This window comes from Pelodiscus sinensis, chromosome 14, assembly GCF_052426305.1.
Source record: "Pelodiscus sinensis isolate ZL-2025 chromosome 14, ASM5242630v1, whole genome shotgun sequence".
Classification (NCBI taxonomy): domain Eukaryota; kingdom Metazoa; phylum Chordata; order Testudines; family Trionychidae; genus Pelodiscus; species Pelodiscus sinensis.
In genome coordinates this window covers 20,012,331-20,038,405 of record NC_143065.1, presented here as the reverse complement: position 1 = coordinate 20,038,405, position 26,075 = coordinate 20,012,331, and the positions used below count along the sequence as shown (strand labels likewise).

At 42.7% G+C, this 26,075-nt stretch overlaps 1 pseudogene; it reads left to right on the top strand.

The window, feature by feature from the left end:
* The window catches only part of LOC142818273 (uncharacterized), a 131,867-nt pseudogene that overhangs the window by 12,882 nt on the left and 92,910 nt on the right, over positions 1–26,075 (top strand).

Genomic DNA, 26,075 nt, shown 5'->3' with positions numbered 1-26,075 from the left:
GGAGGAACACAGATCATAGTCTTGAACACTGGGCCATAAAGTTCCTTGAGTCCCACTAATGGCCCTCATTAGCACATCTTGATGTACAGGAAGCCCCCGACATGTGACTGCCCAAGTTCCGACTCCCCACACTTACAACCATTTTTGAGAGTGTGGAAGGGGCCAAAACCCCCCAACTTATGTCCTCGGCCCACATTTACGATGGTACATGGTGCCTATCATAAATGAGGGTTTGATTTACGATGCGCCCGACTTCCAACGCTTCCCCAGGAACCAATCACATCGCAAGTCAGGGGCCGCCTGTATAAACAGGTTTATACTTCATATTTCTAACTTCAAACACAGGAAGGATTCATACATACAAATAGAACAGACACATTCAGGAGATTACAAGCACTCCAATGATAGGTTACAAGCTACATTTTGCATAAAGCATATTAAATTTGGCTTATTAATATTCAAAAACAAATTTCCATAAAAATATGGACGTGCAACATCACAGACAGTAGTGCTGATGTGGATACAAGGGTACTAGAAAATATACTATAATAGAAATATAACATAAATTGATATACAGAAGACGAGTGATACAAACTTATAATACTGGATTTATAATACTTATCCAACCAAAAGCTTGGTGATGAAGTGGAAAACCTTGTGTTAGATGAAACTTTTATCTACAAGGTCAACATTGGAGAGAATTCTTTTGCTGTGGGGAAAAATAGATTGTTGGTGCAATAGTGCTCCTATTACTCTCATGAGGACTACTTTTTTTTTAAATAGTAAATCTTAACTAACAAAATAGCACTGGTCAACTCTCCCTTCTAAGTACTGAATGCTGCAATGAAGCCTCAAACAAATAAGAAACTACATATACAATAATTTTTATTCTTACTATTCAGATGTAGTTCTGTCTAGAATATTTCTCACCACAGGCCTGATCTATTTCCAGTTGAACTCAGTGGAATGACTACACTGACTTTAGCATGTGAAATTGAGCCCCTAACTATTAAAGAAGCAAAGGGTATATATAAAGAGGAACAATCCAGTCTGGGGTGTGGTAGAGTTGCTAAGTCCTTGGAATTTTGTGCCACAGCATCCAGGAGGAAAAAGTTAATGCTGATGCAATAGACATACATCTCTCATAATGACCCTAAATCAGGAAAGCATTTAAACACATGCTTAAGTAGTTTGCTGGATTGAAGCCTAACACAAGTGCATCAAGATAACTTGACCCAACTGTGTGTTTGCAGGTACTATTTTCATCTCTTTTTGGCTCAGCCAGTTACTAATTAATTTTTCATTGCATGAATTTTGGTTCCAGGCAGATGGTCAGAAATTAAGAAGCATGAAAGATAAAGCATGTCAATTTTCTAAGAGACTGTATTTGAAACTGGAGAAAGCATTGTACACAGTCAAATGTTTGGGGAAATCCTGCAGATGTCACTCTAACATTGTATTTCTATGTAGGCAGGGACATAACAGGCATAATACACTAAGCTTTCAGATGTTCAAATACCCCAAACATAGCTGTACCCTTTGCTTTTTCTGCAGTACTTTTAGTTGCATCACATTTTGATTCTTTGTTGATCTTATGATTGCTTTTCAGTCCATGTGTTAGACATTGTCTTCTAAATCCTTAGCTCTGGCCCTGGCATTATGATGATTTACAGCAATTGAGGATCTGAGAAAGAGACAGAATGTTTGTCACTAATTCATGAAAAGTGCCAGGTACCAGTCCCTAAGACTGAAGCCTGTTTATTTACAGACAGATGTAATGCGTGCAGTAGAAATGCAAGGAATCCCCATGGTGCCTGACCCACTTGTCTTAATCTGAAACTAGTAGAACCATCTATGGGGGTGAGGGCACAGTTCCATCTCTATACCAACTCAGTCTTTGCTGTGCCTGCTGTGATGGCTTCCAAGTATGTTACTGCCATTTGTGCTAGTGCTTTTGTAACATGGTCACTTGTCCACTGAGACCTGCATTCATGTCACATAGGCTACTGAAAATGCCTCATGAAGAAAAAAAGTCTCTGAATTCTAACATTCTGCATGCAAATACAGTGACTTTCCCCCTCCCCCCATATGCTAGACCATCTATAAACACTTGAGTAGAATTAGGAACATTATGGTATTACTGAAAGTCATTTTTAAAAAGGTTATTAGAAATGGATAATTTGACATGATTAAAACATAGCAATTTATTTGGGTTTGTGAAGCTATGTGCTCCTGTGAGAGAAGAAACTAATCTTGATGAAAAATAGATAAGCATTTGTACTCTGGTTTTTCCAAAAGGGACTGTGGGAGGCATAAATCATCTTCATTCACATTTATCAAATAATAAAATTATATACACTACATAATGAAACACATTCATTAAAGAGGCACTGTGTAATGAAGCGTGCTCTTCATCTCCTAAAGCACCATTCAGTTATATAGTTGAAAACACACTAAAACTGCCAAGTACATTGCACAATTGGACTGTCAGATCCATCATGGAACCAATACTCTATTCAGTGTTGTTTATATTTGTTTACATGTGTTTTAAGAGTGTTGTGTGCTTGTTGAGAGGGCTGCAACGTGGTTTAGTTACTAGAGATTTTTGTAGTAAGACTCTTTATTATTTCACATTTTTATAAGTGCTAAGGAACTTGGATGAATGCTTTTAACAGATGAAGCTGATTTTCTATAGCATCGAAAGGGCACATCAAGCTTTAGAAATCTATTAAACGAGATCTCTGCTTTAAAGCATTTCAAGTCTAAATAGAATAAATACCATGCTCAGACACAGATGACGTGTTTGGTCCAAATATCCCTACCATGAACTGAAGCTGAAAAATTCTTGTTCTTATTTACTTGAAGATGACAGTGTACCACTCTGGCAGCGTACAGGGGCCTTAACTTGGATGTATATTATTGTAAGGCACCTTTGGATTGCCAGAGTGAAGTAAAGCTGCCTTTGTGCAAATAAGAATCAAATCCAGAGTCTTTTATTCTGCTGTGGAGAATACAGTCCTGAACAAGTTCTTATTACTTGAGGATAAAGCTGACATCCACGGCTATTAATCACATTTCTGCTTATTCCTTTCTTCTTTGTCCCTGGAGTTTGAAAGGCTCCCTCTACCACCTCTTTAAAAAAAATTCTCCAAACATATGCCTGTGTGTACACTCCTATCACTTCCATACTCCTTCTCACAATTTACATGTTCTACTGGACAGCAAGTGTAAGGAATTTCTTCCAAATTCCAACCCATTTGGAAAGTTTTTGTGAAAGTACTTCTCCCCCATCCCCACTCCACAGCACTTTTTATCTGTTCCATGAACTGACCACGTCCTTCAAATGTTCACACCCCATTTTTAAAAACGTGGCAGACACAGGAGATCCTGACAGTGTGGTCTTTCTTATTAAACAGCCAGAACATATATTTCAGAAGCAAGTTTGGGTTGCCAATCTTCTCAGTTTTGCTGGGAGTCTTCCAGAATTGGGTTTGAACTCCCAGAGGCGACTGCAGCCAATCTGAGAGTTTTTGGCTGTTAAAAGTCCTGCAGCACAGCGGGGCTAAGGCAGGCTCCCTTCTTGCCTGCCCCACACCACTCCTGTATATGGCGGCATATGCCTGAACTTCCTGTCCAGAGTACTGACTCTGCAGCTCCCATTGGCTGGGAATGGGGCTCTGCAGTGCACTGTGCGGGGCTCCGGTGGCAAGTTAAAGGGTTCAGGGCTCCAGTCACTGCTGCTGTCATGACAGCAGCAGCTGGAGCTTCAGGCCCCTCTGAACCGCCAGGCCCCAGGATAATTGTCCCTTTTTCTTCTCCCCCATTGGTGGCCCTTCCTGTACACAAACCCACTCCCAGAGTCTGAACCCCCCAGCCCTTCCTGCACCCCCATTTCCTGCCTCAGACTGAGCCCAGAACCACACCTCCACACTCCAATCCTTTTGGCCTAGTCCCGAGCCTGCACCCCTCCTGCACCCTAACCCCCTATCCCAGCCTGGTGAAAGTGAGTGAGGGTGTGGGAGAGTGAGCAACAGAGGGAAGGCAGATGGAGCGTGTGGGGCAAGGCCATAGGGAAGCAGTGGAGCCTCAGGGAAAAGGCAAAGTGGGAGTTGGGCAAGGGTGTTTGGGCTTCTGTAATTAGACAGTTAGTAGCCCTAGTTACAAGTTCTAATTAATGTAAAAATGTACATGTGCAATTCAAGCTACATGATTTTGCCTGAAGCAGGCATTAAAATGTTCGTAAGTACAAACAAACTGAAAAGAGTAAATTCAGTGTATAAAGCGCTTATTGCATCTGGAAAACTTTCAAAGCATGGCGGGAGGGAACATGTGTGCTACTGCTGTAGTAGTGCTTCAGTCCTTTGTTTGAGGCGAAATAAATCAGAACACGGCTCTGGATTGCCGCCATCTCATCATGCTGCCTTGTGCAACTGCCCACAGCATAAGAGCTCTGTTCCCTGTTCTTTTACCACCAGCTGTGCGTCTGTACCTCCAGAAGCCTCTTATTGGTGCTTTCATATCTTCCACTATCACTGGCAGAATAGGAAGCAGAATGCTGATCAGAGTGGTATGGGAAAAACAGGGGTTGCTATCAAATGATTTACAGTAGATTAGAGAAGAGGGAAAGTAGAATTGAGCTAGGGAGGAAGAGAGCAACCAGGGAGGGACAGAGATCAGGCTGGGAGAGAGGAAAAATCAAGGAAAAACCAAGAGGAGAGGAAGGTAGGGGCCACAGAATGTGCTAGAAGAAAGGGAGAGGACTGAACAGACAGACCATTGCAAGAGCCACAGTAGAGAAGCAAAGGGTACAGAAGTGACAGCAAAAGAAAGACAGATGAGTTCCCCCTGGCTTAAATAGTAAGATAGCATAAGAAAAGAGATAGGAAATATCTATCCTTGCCAGAAGCCTTGCCTTACTGTCAGCCAGGCAAGTCTGAATTGCCAGATCTAATATAGGAAAATCAAATTGATTAAAAATAGGATAATAGGCACCACTTGCTTGAGTCATGAAACTGTCCTGATGTGTTGGGAGTGGAGTACAAATCTATACCATGGAGTTATGTGGGGCGCCACTTTGATATCACACCCTCAGACAAATCTGTTCTCAGCTATCTTAATGGAAAGTGTTATGGAAAATTGAAGCAATTCAGAGTAATCAGAAAAGTTGATTTGCAAGGCTGACTCTTGCCAGACACTACAGAAAAGAATAGAGGTGATGTTGCAAATTGATGCAGTCCATAAAGTACAGCAGGAGAAAATAAATATCTTTTTGCAAGTGGTAGCTAAGACTAGTGCTGCCATCTGTTGCTGCCGTGGTCTCTGGAGGTCTCCCCAAGGAGTCCAACAGACTTGCTGAGCCCCCTGGGCAAGGGGGTATGTGGCTTCACACTCCTAGGAGAGGAGGGGCCTTGGGTGGAAGGAGCAGGGCCAGAGCAGCCAGCCCTCAGCACTACCTGAAACGTGCCACACCGACCTCCTCGCTCCCCAGCAGCCCTGAGAGTTGCTTGGAGCATGCCACATGGCACTCCAGTGGCAATTTAAAAGGCCAAGGGCTCCAACTTCTGCCACTCTTGCAGGAGCAATGGCAGTGCCCAGGAGCCTCCGGCCCATCTGAATTTCCAGGCTATGGGGCAACTGCCCACTTTTCCTAGCCAGCCCTTTTTGGAGTTGGACACTTGATTGGGCTCAGGCTTTTTTGATATAGGAGCAAAAGGACTACATTAACTTTGCTCCAATGAAGTCTCTGGACATTCTCCAGCAGGGTTGTATGACCAAACTATGCAAGTATTTCAGGACCAGCTTTGTCAGATTTCCATTCTCATCCATTGACTCCTTCAGATCACAGTATTACAACCCCATGGTCCCACCTATTTCTGGCCTCAGAGAATCAGGGAGAAGCGAAACAGGCCCTTGTCCAAAACGTCTCACTTTCGAATGGAGACTTGTTTTCAAAGCATTTCCTGTTTCAGACCATTTTAAAGTTTGGCAGCTGGATGACAGCCTTTTTAACTCATCCCAACTTGGATAATTACCATGTAATCTTACATATGCTGCTCCCAGGGATGTCTCTGGGGTTGTGCTAGCAATAATTCTTACTTTAGGGAAGAAAAAAAAATGTCTCTTACAAGAACAAAAAACGCATCTGGTCAGATTTTTGTACTAGGAGAAAGCTAAAGCAAACACAAACATACATACATACCTATGGATGCTGGGGTGTCTGGGATTCAAGGCAAACACAGACACATAGTACCATGGATGTGAGTGACAGGCCTGAACTGAGGATGAATGCTATCAGGTACAAGATCGCATCTCAGGAGTGGGTTAATGAAAGATGACAATGGCCATAGTGGAAAACTAGTAGTGCCACAGTAACCAATTTTTATTGGAGTCAGCGGGAATTGGGATTACATATACAAGCAACTTCTGTGAGCTAGTATTTCTGGGTATCCCATGTGCATGTGACCAGTTGGCACAGATCAAGTTCTAACTGTATTGAATGCAAAGAATCAGATAGTTTTAAAAGCTTCTTCCTGAGTCATTGTTAAGGCATATTTGTATGAAATTTAGTATAGCAGCACAGAGAAGATAGCATTTAAACTGCCCATGCTTTATTTCTCCTGTGAAAGAAATCCAGGTCTGATAATCTGGCCCCACTGAAGTCAGAGAGATATTTTTCACTGACTTTTTTTTAGGGCCAAGATTTCATCCCAGGGCTACGTCTAGACTGGCATGATTTCGCGCAAATACTTTTAACGGAAAAGTTTTTCCGTTAAAAGTATTTGCGCAAGAGAGCATCTACACTGGCATGGATGCTTTTGCGCTAAAGACATCCATGCCAGTGTAGACACTCTCTTGCTCAAGAAAGCTCCGATGGTCATTTTAGCCATCGGGCTTTCTTGCACAAGAAATTAACTTGCCTGTCTACACTGGCCCTCTTGCACAAGAATACTTGCGCAAGAGGACATATCCCTGAGCAAGAGTGTCAAAGTATTTGCGCAAGAACCACTGATTTTGTACAGTACAAAGTCAGTGTTCTTACCCAAATACTTGCGGCCATTGTAGACAGGCAGCAATATTTTGCACAAAAGCAACTGATTTTGCACAAAATCTTGCCAGTCTAGATGCACCCCAGGAGTTCCATCTTCAGAGCAGTCAATATAATACATTTTGCAAACAGTAAACTTGCCTGGGGCAAAACTGTTAAAAAGATTAGTGTCATTCTACCAGTATGAGATCCAAAGCTACACTTTTTAGCACTGTTTCATTGTGCATGTGGTAGTCTGACTTTTACATATTTTAACTGTTCTTTAGTGACTTTCTGGTCATACATAAATAGAATTGTAAATATTTAATGTTTAAGTATGGAAGGGGCATTGGACTGTAGGCAGCCTTATGCTGTTCTAAGGAGAGAAAGGACATACTTTTCAAAGAAATATTTTATTTCTCATTTTAAGAAAGAAGCCAACAAGCAGTTAACATGTTTTCAATTGACCATTTTTAACAGTGTAGGCATAGTCCTGTGACAGATAGGTAACTTCCTTCAGTGTCTTTGCAAGACTGTACTATAGTAAGTACTGTATGTGAATTATTTTTGTATCATTGTGAGGCAGGGACTGTATGCACTCCATGGATGGGGGGAAGGTTCCCATAGCTGTTCCAGGAAATGAACACAGCAAGGGATGATTAAGGGAGCATTGCTGATGGAATAGAAAATGAACAAGGTCCCATTGGCTCCAAAATGTTATCTTCAATTTATCCTTTTTTTCCCACAGTTGTGTTGCATTTATTTAAAGTAAAAGATAAGATCTTAACTTCCTTCCCTGGCAGCCAACCAGACATTTTGATAACCTCCCACAGTAAATACTTTGAAGAGGAATAAAACAACCACACCTAACAAATGATCTGAACAATGTAAGTGGAGAGAAGGAAAGGAAAGGGATCATATGAACTCTTCTAAACCTTGTGGAAGAAAAGTTCTGTTGAATTAGGGCTAGATTATGATATGTTTACTTACAGTGTATCAGTGGCCTACATGTGAATTAAGATGTTGCCTAACACAAATAAGGGTAATACAATTTGTACTTTGCAAAGTATATGTGACATATCAGCCTCCTCACAAGAAACTGACATTTTTGTCCTACAGCAGGTGGAATTACACCTCACGGCACTCCTGCTTAAACACAACCACAACTAAGATATAATCAATGACATGCCATCAAACTGAGTTGGAAAACTGAGACTCTGTTTACTCCATCTACAAATGATAGTTTGTTTCTTAACTAAGAAACATTAAATTGTTTCTGAACAAATAAATTGCAAAATATAATACCCCAAACACCTCTAACTTGTATTTGAAAGACAGAAAATTAGAATGTGATCTTCATGATCTTGAAAGTCATGTAATTTAATGATTGAAATAATGTATAATCAGTTATCTCCAAATTACTTATTTACATGAAAGCTATGATGAAATTCACAAATCCTTTGATGCCTTGAAGTTAGATCAGGCCTGGGCAAAATCTGGCCCGCGGGCTCAATCTGGCCCACCAAGCCACTGGATCTGGCTGTGGAGGCAGTGAGAAGCCCCAGGCAGGCTCCTCTGCTTGCCCTGCAGCCCCACACACTGTGCAGAAATGCAGCTACAGGGTTCCGTTTTTGTTTTAAAACTGGAGGAGAGGAGGGAAGTTTTAGGAGCCACCCTGTCCCCAGCACATTCCCATTGGCTGGTTTCTGTCAGTGCAAGCTGCTTGTTGGAGCAACAGGAAGCCAAGAAGAATCACTCCCCCTCTGCTGGGCTCAGTTATTCATGAAGCACATGGCCAGGCAAGCAGGCAGACTGGGAAACATTTTAAGCTCGGCAGGCAGGCTAGTTTGGCAGCTGGCAAGTAAGTCTCTATCTACAGCCTGCTTCTGGCACCTCAAACCTTTCCTGACCCTAATCTCTGCCACCCCCCCCCCCCCCACTCATCATACCCAAACCCTCTGTCCTCCTCTTACACTCACCCTTCCTCCCAGATGTGGCAACCCAAGCTCCTGCCCCAGATCACAATCCCCTCCTACCCTAGGACACATCCCAAACCCCTGCAATCTAGTCCCTTGCCCTAGATCACAACCGCCTGCTTCATCCCAACTCCCTCCCAGACTCCAGTCTCCCTCCTGTACCCCAGTGCCTTACTCCAAGCTCCTCTCTACACCCAACCTCCATCCCAGACTCCACATCTCCTCCCTTAATATCCTGGAAGAGCGTGGCCCTCGACCACTTTCCAAAATCTTGGAGTGGTCCCCTGTCAAAAATTATCGCCCACCGCTGAGTTACATGATCACTTCCCAACCCTGGTACTGTCAATTACTATAAGAAACAGTTTCTTTTCTATGAAACTGATTCCAGGCCCTTTGGCTATTTCTAATCTATTTCTCCTCCTCAATTGTCAAGATTTGGATGACAGAAACCATTACAGGAGGGCTTCTCCCTAAGGTACATGTCATTTGCATCGGGACACATGCCACAGCCTGTCACTCATGAAAGGTTCTCTCAGCATGCAAGAAGAACTACAGTATTTCTCCTCTATTTATTTTAGTTATGGACATCCAACACTCAGGTCATCTGAAGAAGTAGGCTGTGCCCACGAAAGCTCATGATACCATCTACATGTTTTGTTAATCTTTAAAGTGCTACCAGACTATTTGTTGTTTTTTAAGTTTATCCTGTACAGACTAATTTGCCTGAAGCTTTTATAAAGTATTGTGCTTACTAAAATCAAACATGCAGAGTGGCATTTATAGTCATTGGATACAATTTGGTGTGTATGTGATATAATCAAGGGTGTGTCTGTAATTTACATATTTCCATCTTTAGGGTGATAGATTGTAGGGATTATAGGAATCTGTTATTTTCCTATCACTAGGAAAGTCGGGGGCGATCTAGACTATGGAACCGAAGTGGTTACATACAGCAATACTATCCTTTGGCAACATCCTGATTTGTTAATATGCATACAATAGATCCTCCTTGATCTGCGGGAGGAAGGGGGCAGTGTGGTCTGTGGAAATTATAGGCATTAAAGATGATCGAGCTTTGCGCATGGGACTTTTTTTGTAATTTCCTGCAGAGTAAAATATTACCAAGTACCACAGCCTGAGGCAGCAATAAAGTAGTCTAGCACCTAATGCATCTAATTGTTGTATGATAGCATACACACACGTGCAATGAGAAATTTTAGAACTATACCAATAGTTACTACTAATCTGGATAGCTAGTGTTCATAGAAGAAAGCACGGGGTTCATTCAGAATTGTGTGACATAAAACAACAAAATCTTTTCTTACATTTTTTAATGAAATTTTTGCCTTTCATAATTAGAGGATCCTAAAGGTTGTACAATTGATTAGCTTCTCCATGTACTTTGATAGAAGTGGATTATAAAAAAAAATCTCTCACATAAAATTAGTTTTGGAATTCAGCAGCTCCCATTCTCCAACGTATAATTATACCTCAATTTTACACTCCATAGGGGTATGTAGGCAAAAAATGGAGTGAGCTTTAAAATGTGCAGGCACAATAGTGTCATCCATGATTGAACACAGACAAAGTGTATATTCAGTTATAATACAAGGGCAGATAGAATTTTGGGTCTGGTTAATTTTACTATATATCAAGAGCCATATCCTGCAGTCCTTAGATTTTTTTTCATTTAAATCATTGAGGGGTGAAAGCCTAGTTCCCAATGACTTCAATAGGACCAGGATTTCACCCTGACAGCACATCTACACTGCAGGGCAAAAGTCAAATTAAGATACTTAACTTCAGCTATGTCAATTGTGTAGCTGAAGTCAAAATAGCGTAATTTGGCTTTTGGCACTGTCTACACAGCAGGAAGTCGAAGGAAGAGCATTCTTCTTTTGACTTCCCTCACTCCTCATGAAATAAGGGCTTCAGGAGTTGGTGTAAGAAGCCCTCCATCTCAAAATTAATTCAGAATAATGGCTTGCTGTGTGGACGTCCACGATGTTGTTTCAAAATAATGTCAGTTATTCTGAAATAACGCTACTGTGTAGACACACCCTGAGAGTTTTGCTTTAGGGAGGAAGACAGGAGTTAATAATGATAAACATATGTCTTATTTCTCAGCATGCAAAAAAGTCCACTGAAATTAACTGTAGGTTGTATTTATAGAAAGACTATGAGCTCCAAGTACTTACAGGCACACATCTTGACAGAAAATTTCAGCCTGAGCAGTTAAAAGTTTGTCATAAATTATAAGCTATTTGAAAAAAAGGTCTAATAATGGGAAATGTCAGGTAACCATAACCACAGACAGGCCCATCAATGAGGACAAAGGAGGCAACTGCCCCAGGGCCCAGCAATTTAAAGGTTCGCAGGGCTCCTGGTACTGCCCTTTATATCGTCACCCAAACGCCTTTGCACAGTGACACTTAGGTCTAGCTTCCGAGCCCAGCCCCCTTACCTGAGGCCCTGCCCTGCTCCTTCAGGGGCACAGAGCCAAGCCCACATGCATACCTTGACCAGGGTTCTGTAGAAGCTATTGGCTCCCCTAATCATAGACAGCACTGTACATACCACCTACACTAGATTTCATTTTTATCTCAGTGAAATTATACATTTAAAATACATCTGATGAAACAGAGTCATATCTGTTGAAATCAGGTGAAATGATTTTTCAGGGTTTTAGCAGCCTATTGTCACTGACTTTAGTGGAATTGCTTGGTTAAAACTCTGCAATTGGGAACCACGAGAGTAGTTGGGACTGACTGCTGTTATATGATTGAGGGGCAGGGTTCCTTTCAGAACCCTGACTCCAAGGTCCAGGAAATAAAGTTTCCATTTCCTGCCAGCACTCCTACGTGCAAGGCCCTCCTTGGACAAACACTATTGGAGTACCTGGGACTACTGTCCGAAGGCGCCTAATACATCATGACTTATCCTCGCCAGGGTTATTATTATATACTAAAGGGTTTACCCTTGATTCACACCACATTGTGCTGCTGTGGAAAAGGGGCAAGGGCCCTGGAAACTGGAGGACTATGGCATTAGGAAGTTGCTACAACTGCCCCTTCACAGGAGCCAGATCAGTCCCGAAAGTGGCCTGGGAGGTATAGCCAAGGAAGTCAGGGGTCCATTCATGTATTACTTACAGTCATTTACCATGGGGCTAAGGGCTCCCAGCACTCCGGGCATCTCTGAGGGCTGGAGGTGGGGAGGGCATCATGCTCCTGGTAGTGCGAAGGGCAGGCCTGCCTCTAGTCCCACCCTTCTGCCTGCAGCCCTGCCCCTTCTGGGAACATGGAGCTGCCCCCCTATTGCCCAAGGGTCTGCAGAGGCTGTTGGCACCACTGGATGGGTCACTAATGTTTAACTTGTTCTGTTCATTCCCTCGGGGGCACCAGGCATTGGCCACTGTCGGAAAACAGGATACTGGGTTAGATGGATGTTTGGTCTGACCCAATATGTCCATTCTTATGTTCTTACGTAACACCATGACAATTCCGATGAAAACATCTGAAAATATGAAATAGACTGATTTTTCAAATTCCATGGCTGTGAAATTGAGCAGAATGGACCATGAATTTGGTAAAGCCCTAGTTATTTAAAAAAAACAAAAGGAAATAAACATATACAATACAAAGTATACAAATTCCAGACCTTTCCACAAACTTCAAATCAGCAATGGGAAACTAGGCTAGTGATTGGGCCACATGGGTGGCCCTCCTTTATTTCAGTGTGCCGCAAGATTGTTGTGCCAAAGACAGTTTCCCAGGATAAGGTAATTTTGCTAATTTGGGATTACATACCTAGAATCTGAAGGGTGTGCCAATTAAACTGTAGCAGCACTTTGATTGGATGCAGAAGGAACTCTTGGCTCTGACAATGTTGTATGCAATCTGCGTGCACCTCACTTCATGTGGCCTTTCTTTATGTATGTGTCACATTAGTAATACCAGGAGGAAAAAAGCCCTGTGTGAACAGAACCAGCAGAATCTGGCAATCCTGCATGTGAGCAACTGTAAACAAAATGTCTCACGAGCTACACATCAAACTCTGATGAGCTGCATTTGGACCACAGGTTGCCCACCACTGCTTCAAAGTATACCCCAAGCCATCAAAGGGAAATGCTTGACAAAGTGGTGGATTTGGCAAATATTTACTTAATATCTGTATGTTATGCAAACATGTGTACTGTATATAACAGTTAATAGTCAGAACAATAATGATACTAAATTGCAAAGCCCAGAGCAAAATAAAATTGAAAAGCACTAATGGAACAGTCTTAGGTTTATTTTCATCTGGTTTTTTCTCCAAAAAAAGTCAAGAATCCTACTTGATGTAAGCGTTCCAGATAATAGAAATGTGCAAATTACTTCAAGCTTGTTTCTAGGAACAGGAATTGATTTTGAAGCTGTCTGTAATGCAGCTGTGCTTGACATTCACAGGATGTTAATTAGATCAGGGAATTTAATAAATATTTCCAGCATATTTTACCTATGATTTTCTGCTTGCCGGAATCTCTGTTGCAATGTACGTATCACAAAAAATCCTGTTCAATGTCATTTTTCCTGCTACTTTAGCTTTGGTGCCTTGTAGGAGTTAAACCCAGATGATCTGGCAGAAAGGGGCAGATTCTCCTGTTCTGCTTGTCTTGAAGGGCCATCCCTGATACTGTTTAGAGCTGCTTCCAGGTGCTTCCAAGTTCTACCTCTGGCATAAGATCCTAAATGAATTCTAGACCAGTGGAGAATTGCCTTGCTGAGCAGAGCTCAATACAACCTACTCCTTGCCTTGATGTCCTGTTCTTCTTGGAAGTGTGACTGAGGCATGGATGCACCAGCAAAGAGGTTTTTCCTGTCACAGGGAAATTCTCTGTGGGGGCAATTGCAGCTCATTTAATTCAAACCACTGAGTGATAACCCATCTTCAGAATCTGGCCCTATTTGCTAAATGTGGTGGGTTTGTTTTCTTTTGTTTTTAGACATACATAGAAGATAAGTTACTGCAGCTACTAACTGTGACTTATGTTCCAGATCTCAATGTCTGTTTTAGTGATGCTCTGCTGTTTCACCCTGGGTCATGTTTACATTCAGCCGATGAGATCCTTGGCAAGTTGGATGCATTTTTCTTTAATAAAGACTGAGATTAGGCCAGCTGTAGATTTCAAAAAATTGGGTCTGGTGATATCAGATTTTTGTGACTTAAAGAGCAAACAGTGAGACTCTAGAACTACTGGAAAGTGAAAGATGGTAGCATGGAGATTGGCATCTTTTATTAGAGCATGCTCCTTCCCAGTCAACCTGCTTTATTCCCAACCTTGGTAGCTCACTAGAAATGTGATCACTCCAGTCCTCAGTCTCTCTGCTAAAACTGCTAGTCAGGTTACAGATTATTATTTGTCGGGGTACTGGCTTTTGTAGCCTGTTTTCCTTAGAAAATACTGAATCTACCAGCCACCTCCAAACTAGCCTTTAAATGGTCACTCATTGGTCGCTCCTGATGTTACTAGCAGAGCACAGTCAGGGTTTACCGAATAATTTATTGGACATTACTTTGTATAGAAAATGTCTGATGATTATTTTTTTCAATTATTCACCCATCTTTATTCACTTCCAATCTGTTTATTTCTTTCACTAAAAATGTGATGAATCTTACAAACAAAAAATATGCAGACATTTTATTCCATGTATGGCCTGATGCTATTTACTCTCCTTTCTAATTACATAGCAGAGGGACTACATTTAACTTTGAAAAATGTATGCAAAGCAGGTTCATTCTAGTATTGCCTTTTATCATTGATCTACATCTATGCACATTATTAGGGCCCAGTTCTGCTCTACATACACAACTCCAAATGATTTCACAAAATAAGGCAACAGCTTCCCAAAAGTGTCTTATGATCGTGGTTTGAGTTTGTAGCTGCAAAGAAGTTTATTTGATAGCAGTTGCTCTGTATATATATTTTAGAGTCTGTCTGTCTGGGAGGCTGTTCCAGATCTCCTCCTATATGGTAAGAGCTAGGACCACCAAATTTGGTATGTAGCTTCCTCTTATCCTAACTTTAAGCAAGATCAGGCTTTGGTTGTGCCAGGAAAACGGGAAGTGCTTGAAATGGGACTGTATTCCAAAACATGGAAAGGGATGGTCTGATCAGAGGACAGTTATATGCAGAGTGACCACTGGGGGCAGCTGCACCAGCAGCAGAGTGGCCAGCTGGGAATGGGACTCCACATGGCTGGCCACTGAAGTGGGTAAGTGGTCCCCCTACCCCAAACAGTGTCTCAAGGGGGATCCTCTGCCCACTGGTCCCACAGTCACAGCCCACCACCCCGCCCCCCCAAGACCCACCCCGGGGCCAGGCAGTGTAGACTTTCTCCTACCCAGGAGAGGCCCCCCAAGAGAGAGGAGGGCCAGGCAGTGTGGTCTGGAACCCCTCCTGAAGAGAGCGCCCCCTCCCCCAAGGAAAAGCTCCTCCTTTAGGAGATGCCGCCACCCAGGAAAGACCTGGACCTGGAACAGATGCATGCTGGGGTGTGGGAGGGGAAGAGGGGGAAGCAGCTGGAAGCCAGGGCCAGCTTCTGGGCCTTTGGACTCCCTTCCCCCCCCCCCCCCCCCACACACACAGGCTGCAGGCCGAGATGGCAGATGGAGGCTGGCCAGTGATCTATACACCTCCCTTGGAGCAGCTCCAGGATGGCCCCTGGGGGCCCTCACTCTGTGTATATCTCCTAGTTTTATATAATTTTGAATGGCTGAAGTATGATTCTAAGTTTGATATGCTGTTGTGGAAATGTCAAAGCATACAGCTGACATTTTCATAAATATGTAGCTATTAGCAATGTGTTTTGAGGAACCTGAAGTGAATAATCCAAAGATTGTATTTTGCAGTATTTTTGTATCATTGTATTTCTGGATATTAGAGAGACGAAATGAATGAAGTAATCTCTTAGGGTACGGCTACACTAGCCACCCTATTTCAAACTAGGTGGCTAATCTAGTCATTCGAACTTGCAAATGAAGCCCGGGATTTAAATATCCCGGGCTTCATTTGCATGTTTCCAGGTGCCGCCATTTTTAAATGCCCGGTAGCTCGAACTACTTGCCCGCAGCTACACACGGCACGGGCTAGGTAATTCGAAATTAACACTCTTAATTCGAACTACCTAGCCCATGCCACGTGTAGCTGCAGGCAGGTAGTTTGAGCTACCGGGCATTTAAAAATGGCGGTGCCCGGGAACATGCAAATGAGGCCCAGGATATTTAAATCCCGGGCTTCATTTGCAAGTTCGAATGACTAGATTAGCCACCCTAGTTCGAACTAGGGTGGCTAGTGTAGCCATACCCTTAGCTTCTGTTTGTGAAAGAGACTTGTTTTTGAATATCCACAAAGTTTTGTGATTCTAATTTCCAACCATTCTGTCTCTGTTTTGCAGATTAAATAAAGGTTTCTTTATTTAAAGTTTCTGGCTTGTAAGACCTTTGACTCTGTCCCTGAGTCAGGCTGTCAGCCAAAGCTGTGTACTGCAGGTTCCAATGATCATGTAAAGTCAGCAATTTGACTGTCACTATATTGAAGTCTGAGAAAGGGGACAAGTCTTTAGGGCAGTGGTTTTCAAACCTTTTGGCTCGTGGCCCATCTGGCTGAATGCAAACCTTTCCGTGGACCACGAGTTGCTAATGAAAACTCACTCTTAATTACATAGTTACGCTGGAGCCATTTTGCTAGTGCTGCAGCTAGAGAATGGTTTAATTTAACCAGTAAGCTTATGTCTAGACTACAAAGAAAAATCGGAAAAAGATACACAAATTAGAACTGCAATTTGCATATCTTTTTCCGCTTTTCTTTTGAAAGAGACGTTTCTGAAATTTGGTACATCTACAGTGCCAAATTTCAGAAAAACCTGCTCTTTTGAGCCATCCCTTCTTCCTCATAAAATGAGGTTTACAGGGATGGTGAAAGAACACGTCTGCTTTTTCAGAAATTTTTCTGAAAAAGCATTCACGTTCCTTAGTCCAGCATTGCTTTTCCCAGAAAAGTACTGCAGTCTGGACATAACCTAGGAAAGGAAATATGAATTTAAATTATTAAACAGATTAAGCACTTTAACTTTCTCATGTTAGTTTATCAAAATTCATTTAAAATAAAGTAAAATATTTATGTCCAACACAAAAAGTTCCCATGTTTTCTTTATTTATGGCAGGGCTGGGGAATCTGACCCACTGACCCACAAAAAAATCAGTTGGGGACCCCACAAGTGAGAAGCAAAAAATCCCCAACCCTCATTGATGTGGCCCCCAACTGAGAGACTTCACTTCTCTGGTGCTTCACCCCATGGAGGGAGAGAGAGGGACAGGGAGTACTGAGGTTCAGGGCTTCCCATAGGACAGATTAACTCTTCTGGGGTTCCAGGGTTAAGGGATTTTGTGGACCCCTGCCAGGCTCTGGGGTTAGGACAAAAATGAGGGATTCAGTGTGCAGGATAGGGCTGCCAGTGAGAGGGATGGGGGTGCAGGATCTGGGCAGAAGGGTGGTGCAGGAGGGGGTGAAGGTGCAAGGTCTGGATTGGAGGAGGGGTGCAGGAGGGAATGAGGGTATGAGGTCTGGATGGGAGGTAGGGTACAGGAGCAGGGTGGGAATAGGGTGTCTGGCCACAGGGAGAGGGCAAAAGCAAGGGAAGGTGCAGTGTATGGCCAGGAGAGACAATACAGGATTAAGGGTGGGTGCAGGAGTGGGCTGGAGGTTCGTATCTTGCCAGGAGAGGGGGTGCAGGAGATAGGATGTCTGGTCAGGGGAGAACATGCAGGAGCAGGGTGGGGATAAGGTATTTGGCCAGTGGGGAGGATGCAGGAGCAGGCTGTGGATTGATCTCTAACGTGTGGGGAGGGTGGAGGAGCAGGGTGGGGGTCTCGGCAGGGGTGTGAGTGAGGGGGCTGGGGATCCAGGGATCTGGGCATGAAGCGCCATGCGAGGCACTGCTTTCTGTCCTCTCCCTCCTCCCACTGGAAAGCCCGTGCTGGTGCTTCAGCCACATGAGGGAGGTTGCAGCTGAGCACCAGCATAGGCTCTCTGCTATGAGGGAGAGGACAGGAGGGACTGAGCTCAAGCTGAGGATCACCTGAGGGGCAGCCACGGACCATTAGTGGTCTGTGAACTGCAGTTTGAGAACCACTCCTTGAAGGGATCATGCCCCCATCTGATCCCAACCTGAAAGGCCAATCTTTACTGTTGTGAGGGTATTTCAGCCTCTTCTTTGTAATCACAGTATTTATCGAGGCACATTGCCACCATTTTTGGATTACTGCCAGTGATGGAAATTAGTTCTGTTAGCTCTGAACAAGCAACAAGGTTGGGGAATAAAGATAAGATAAAGATAACAGCACTGGTCCCCCTGCTCCCTGCTTCTGAACAGCTGTTTCCCATCATTTCAGTCCATTTTAACATAGCCAAGACATACTTTATAGGCACTTGACATTGTCAAAAAGATATTTCTACAGAAGAAGGCTACGGTAGGATCTTGGGAAAACTCATTTAGAAATATATGGCATATCAACAATTGGATGTAAATTGCTTTCAGGCACTCTGTGTTGAAGCCAAGTGTTTGATGGACACTATCCCAGAGGTCTAGCTCAGACACAAGAATACAGAAAATGATGTTTCACCCACAAGTTTGGCAATCATTCGCTGACATGGATAACCACCCTAAGATGCATAAACATTATTGACAGCTGCCTCCTCCTGAGTACATGCCTCTTTTTGAGGTGGAGCAAAGATAAAAATAGACTTTTCCCACTGTTTGGAAATAAGTGAGTTAATGAAAAGATCATTTAGTTATCAGATGCAGTGCATGCAAGCACAGGATGTTACAGAGTGGTTCTGAGCATGTTTACATTAACGCACTCTTGACCAACATTTATGGAAAATATTGGGGATAGCTGTCAGTGATGGGGACATATGAGAGCTGTTTCCTATGTATTTTCTTAGCACATTTCCAATCATCAGCTTTTCATCGGTCTGACACCTTATTTCCTGCAGAAATATGAGCCTCTCGGAACAGATTTAGATAAAGGAACAAGGAACATGTCTGAACCTCCATGTCCAAAACTACAGAACTCTTACTTTTTCCATGATTATAAGTGATAATTGCATCAGGTTTAATTGCACTTTTGGAATTGATCACTCCATGTGGACTTCCAATATATATATATATATATAAATATAAATGCAGGGTAAACTTTATAAATATATATATATAAATGCAGGGTAAACTTTACTGTGTATTCAAAATAAGTGCATTTGACATGGATTGAAAATACATAAGTGAAGAAAACAAAAGGAATCTGGGAATTGTACTATACTCAGTTTTTACGTGGTTTTGTTGAGTCCAAAATGGAGTTGAATTTTGGAACAACACATTATCTCTGCAGCAAATTGTGCCCGTAGATCCTGTGATGGAGTGTGCATAACCCATATTGAGCAAGAAAGGGTTAACCCCATGCTATAGGCGGTGGAAAGCCCCAACCCTCAGACTGTATTGGGCATGCTCCAGCTACCACCCCAACATAAAATGACGCAGCTCAGCTCATTCTAAGCTGACTGCCGTGGAGAGAGGATGCATGGTGGAGGCTCCAGGCCAGGAGCAGCAGTTATATTGATTGTGACCAGTGGGCCATATTTTCTCTGGAGGACAGTCTGGTAGATTATTACCTTTGTGATATCATGTCCATGCCCTAAACGAAGATGACGTGTGCATACCGTGTGACAGATACAATGGTGTAAATATGGAATAATGTTACTCAGGCGGTTTTCCAGGAGAGCCTACGATCCAGGCTAGAGGAACTGAGCTGCCTAGCAGACTCGCCTCCGGCTCCAGAAGTGCTGTGGGATCGTATCAAAACCGTTGTTCTGCAAACATCTGAAGATATCCTTGGATTCTCCACGAAGAAGAACAGGGATTGGTTCAATGAGAACAACTTAGAAGTCCAAGAGCTGCTGTCAAAGAAGAGGTCAGCACACCAGGCCCACCTGGCCCAACCATCCTGCCCGCACAAAAAAGCAGCCTTCCACCTGGAATGCAACACTTTCCAGCGCAAGCTTCGAGAGATTCAGAACGAGTGGTGGACCAACCTCGCAGTGAGAACTCAGCTTTGTGCTGATACTGGCGACTACAGGGGATTCTATGAAGCTCTAAAAGCGGTATATGGCGGTCTTGAAGTCAGCCTGAAGAAGACTGAAGTTCTTCATCAGCCCGCACCCCACGAGGAGCACCATCCACCAAGCATCTTCACTGAACAAACAGAACTGAAAGTTGTCCACCAGTTCAGCTAATTGGGGTGCATGATCTCGTCTGACGCCAAGATCGACAAAGAAGTCGATAACAGGCTGGCCAAGGCAAACAGTGCATTTGGCAGACTATACAAACGTGTCTGGAACAATAGCAACCTCAAAAGAGACACGAAGGTCAGCGCCTACAAAGCTGTTGTGCTGACCACTCTCTTGTATGGTGCTGAGTCCTGGGTCACGTACCATCGTCATCTGAGTCTCCTCGAGCGTTTCCATCAGCGCTGCCTCCGCACAATCCTCAGTATTAATTGGAGTGACTTCGTCGCCAACACTGAAGTCCTCGAGTTAGCGGAGGTCACTAGCATTGAGGCCATGGTCCTCAAGATACAGCTTCGCTGGGCAGGGCACATCGCCAGGATGGAGAACCACCACCTACCCAAGATCGTGCTGTATGGGGAACTGTCCTCTGGCTACCGTGACATAGGGGCACCACGAAAGCAGTACAAAGACTCCCTGAAGAAGTCCCTCACTGCTTGTTGTATCGATCACCGTCAGTGGGCAACACAAGCAGCTGATCACAACTCCTGGCGGCATACAGTCCACCAGGCCACCTCCTTCTTCGAAGATACCCGCAGGGCCTGTATGGAGGACAAAAGGAGAAGGAAGAAGAACCGTGACCCCTCAGCACCTATCCCGGATCAGACCTATATTTGCAGCCGTTGTGGCAGGACCTGCCTGTCCCGCATAGGCCTCATCAGCCACCAGCGTGCCTGCAGAAGACGTGGATTTCTTTCCTAGATCTTCGTTCGCAAAGTCAAGCCATGATGATGACTCAGACCCTAGGTCTCAGATATATACCAGAATATTTTTCACCTGTAAGACATAGTGCTACATTAGTTTTGCTGTAACAACTTTTCAAAAGTTTTAGTGTGTAACTAGGAACTATAGGCACCACCTGCACAATGTACTCAGAGGAGTGGGAAAGATGAAAAAAGTAAAGTGGGAAATGCATTTATTTAGCACATAAAGGAAGAGTAGATCAATTCACTGTCGATAACGTTAAGTTTCCAAATAACTTGAAATAAGTGTAACTGATGACTGTGATAAAAAATGGAATTGGTTTACAATGCATGGGGGTATAAAAAATTAGAAATTGGATTTTCCTTTTCCACATTATAGACATTTGTGTAGATGGCTTTTTAGTTTACAAGTAAAATATTTCTGAATATTTTGAAGTGCATTTTTCTATGTAGAATATTTGACAGTTCATAACAAGTATGTACATTTTTCTGAGCACTCAGAGTTTGTGATTATTTCTTACAGACTAGTAATTCCTTCCTATAGATACTGTGGTATCCAGAGAATTAAATTACATATTTATACATTTAAAATGAAAACTCAAATTTGCATACTGTGTTACATTTTATAAACGCTTTCAATGGCTTCCTGTCTGCTGCTTGGGATTTCTCAAGACACATAAATTTACATACAAATCAAATCAAAGATCACTAAGAAGTAGCAGATGCGTACTAAGCAGTAGCAGAGACACCAAGGGAACATTATAGTACAGACAGTCCCCGGGTTACGTACAAGATAGGGACTGTAGGTTTGTTCTTAAGTTGAATTCGTATGTAAGTTGGAACTGGTACATATTGTAGGGGAAACTCTAGCCAAACATTTCTCCAGAGCTCAGTTTTATTCTCCCACACCTCACTTCCCTCAGTCCTTTATTCTCAAGCTGAGGTGTCTGCTGAGAAAAGCCGCTCCGCGTCTTCCTGGTCTGCTGTGGGGGGGCGCTAGCTTCGCGTCTCCCTGGTCTGCTGGGGGGAAGCAGCTAGTGTGGGGTTGCCTCACCCCGTTTGTAAGTAGGGATCCGATGTAAGTCGGATCCATGTAACCCGGGGACTGCCTGTATACACTATGTCTGAGAACAATGTTCTGAATCCGAAGCCACTGCTCTGATTAATAGCTTATAATGTAAATAATTAACATTTGCTATAGAAATCAGAGCAAAAGTAAACCATATGGGAGACAGAATTTTAGTTTTTTGTACACTGTATGCTCTTTATTATGTTAGTTATGGTGTCACAGATTGTAAAAGAAAAATACAAATGTTGTTAAAGTTTAAGTACTACTTTTAAAAATGTTTTTGTCTGTTACCTCCCAAACAGAGTTTATATTAAAATATAAGTGCAAACTATTTTATCTAGGAGCCAAATATACAATATGCTTCATATCAGACTATGTACCATACACACCATAAAGTAATAATTATACACAGCATGTTTTCTTAGTACAGGCAGTTCCCGACTTACATCGGATCCCTACTTACAAACGGGGTGAGGCAACCCCACTAGCTGCTTCCCCCCAGCAGACCAGGGAGACGCGAAGCTAGCACCCCCTCCCCCCAGCAGACCAGGGAGACGCGGAGCGGCTTTTCTCAGCAGACACCTCAGCTTGAGAATAAAGGACTGAGGGAAGTGAGGTGTGGGAGAATAAAACTGAGCTCTGGAGAAATGTTTGGCTAGAGTTTCCCCTACAATATGTACCAGTTCCGACTTACATACAAATTCAGCTTAAGAACAAACCTACAGTCCCTATCTTGTACGTAACCCGGGGACTGCCTGTATCCAGTCCTGCCACTTTTAGAGTTACTAGTTATATGAGTAAGGGTTTCTTATATGAGTAAAACTGTCAAGAGTGGATCACACTCTTTGGTTAAGACTAATATTGGATTCTCCTAACATATTGGTTTATATCCAAAGTCATGCTGATGATATCATTGGACTTCTTCTGAATTTACACCTTAGTAATTATTAACAGAATGGCCTATAATTTGGAGCAATGAACAATGGAGACTATACAATGAACAGGAGTGCTTCAGGTATTTGTATGCTGCTTGTTCAGGAAAGATATGTTTTTAAGTAACTGATTTGAATGTTAAGATAAAAAAATACCTTTCATGTGCTTCATTTCTGTGCCAACATACCACAAAGGCAACATACACATTTTAGCAGCACAGGCTAAATAGTGGTAATATTTAGAAACTTTGCTTTGTTAATGCAGAGAAACAACAGTAGCAGGGACAATATTACATCAATTTAACCATTATAAGTAATGAAAATTTGTATTTGCTTTAGCTGTCTGACATTTATATATTCCATCGACTAGCTAGGTGCATTAGACCAAAAATTAAATAGTCTATTTGGCATGCTGTGTTGGTAATTTGAAACACATGATTACTAGAAAACGGTATAAAGAATACTGGTGCTCTAAATAATTATGTGCTGTTTACACTGAAAATATATTTTTATTTGAATTGCATTTTGTCGTGGCAAGTAGCCTTTTTTATTATTTATTTGAGTTAGTCAATCCACAGTGTTCATAGAATAAAGTAACTGCATCAAGTTTAAATGCACTTTTGGATTTGATCACTCCATATTTCCAGTTCTCGGTGTAATTGTTAGTGGGACATAGACCAAGATCCACAAGGGTACTTACGTGTACCTCATGTTGCAATGGGCCTAGGCTGGGGACAGCTAGACCTTTATGCTGCTGCCATTACATTCTATTTTTAGCACAGCAGTTTGATCAGAAAGCAACAGGTGTGTGTCCTTAAGATGGGAATCCCACCCCCAGATTGAGCTGCAGACATACCCTGAGGACTCAGGGGGTGTGCAAACTATGTCTAAGATTTCCAAAACAGTCCACACCTCCATTTGAAGTTTTGTAGGGATCTGAAAATAAAAAAGGATGGGAAAACACTGTACTTAGCAGCTCATACCCAAATCCAGTTTTTAGGTTCCACTGCAATCTTAGAAAATGCCCACTAGGTTGCCACCTATCTCTGTAAGGGTATGTCTACGCTTGCACTCTAGTTCGGACTAGGGATGCAAATGCAGGCATTCGAAACAGTCAATGAAGCAGGGATTTAAATATCCCACGCTTCATTAGCATGATCTTGCCCGAGAGTTACTCCGATCAACAGCTGTTTTGAAAGTGAAAGTGCGCGCCGGGACGCGTTAGTTCAAACCAAACCCCTTGGTTCAAACTAATATTACTCCTCATTTTTTGAGGAGTAACTCCTTATTTTTTGAGGAGTAACGTTAGTTCGAACCAAGGGGTTTAGTTCAAGCTAATGTGTCCCGGCGCGCACTTTCACTTTTGAAACAGCTGTTGATCGGAGTAACATACCGGAGAGATCATGCTAATGAAGCGCAGGATATTTAAATCCCCACTTCATTGACTATTTCAAATGCCTGCATTTGCATCCCTACTTCGAACTAGGGTGCAAGTGTAGACATACCCTAAGAGCTTAACCACATCTAGTGCCTAGTCATCTAGTGTCTAGTTTTTGCAGTAGCTCCCCATGAGCCAAGGTTTCTGTCTCTCAGGAGGTGCACTGGAGCCTCACTCTAGGTGCCTAGATGTCTTTCTCCTGCTGAAGCTTCAGAGCAGTCAATGAAATGGGGTGCTCCTCCCCCTAACTTGCATGTGTTGCCTGAGTCAATAGGGATACTTAGTGGCTGCCTAACTGCACAAAAGAGCCGGAGCATGGAAGAGGAGCTCCTTTATAATCTTTACCCTACTGCTGTGGTTTTCAAATTGAGGCATATGTACCCCTAGGGTTATGCAAGCAGTTGTGGTACATGAGAAAAATCCTGTAATGGCAGAAAAAGCATTTTATTCAATAAGACTTGGAAATCTAATTATACGGATATGATGATCCTGTCTCAGAGCGGAGGATGCGATAGATGACGTTATATAGAAAGGGGTATTCAGCATAAAAAGTTTGAAAACTACTGCCCTAGTGTCTAGGATACTGTCTGTGAATTACCAGTCCCACATCTGCTAGATAAGGAGAAGGGATTTGAACAGGGATCTGCCACCCTCTCAGTTGACTGTAACCAGTGAGGTATGAGAATCTGATGTGGCTCTCCCTTAATCTCTCCTACTGAAGTTGGGCTAGATAATGAGTGAGTCTTATTCTATAGCCCAGTGTCTGAGGATCTCACCTGAGAGGTGGCAGATCTCTGTTCAAAAGCCAAATCCTTATGAGGCAAAGGTGGGATTTGAACTAAGGATATTAAGTATCGTGTATTTTACTAATTGAATAGTCAATGCATTTTTGCATCAACTATTCAATTAGTTGATAAGGTGGTGCTGCCTCTTTGAAACATGGGCTTTGGGCAGCACTGCCCTTTTGAAATGCCACCACAATGTTTCAAAGCGACAGCGCAGCATGGAGCCTGGGGTCAGCTAGGGACTCACAGAGCCCGGGATCAGCTATGTGGTGCTGCCCCTTTGAAATGCCGCTTTGAAATACCCCCTCTTCCCTCCCTTCTTGCTGCCTCTATCTGATAGAGGCAGCAAGAGGCAGGGGAAGCAACTAGTTGACTAGTCGATTCATCCTTAACATCTCTAATTTTAACCAAAGAGGCTTCCAATGCTTTTTGCAAATAGTACCCTAAAAACTTATATAGAACACATGTATGTTAATATTTTACAAATTTCAAATAAAACACTTCTCAGCCCATGTGAGTGTTCCACAGCAGGACTGATAATACATACACAAAGCAGGAAATTGGTGCATGACAAACAGAAACTGAAGCTGATAGAAGCAAATTGATTACTTTAGTTTCACTTTCTAAATGGAATGAAGTGAAAGCAAACAGACAAAAACAAACAAAAACTGCGAGCATGAGTAATAATCTAAAGTGGTACTACAATGACACATGGTACATTCATTTGTATTTAATTTTTGACATCTTTTACTCTAGGTGTGCAAACC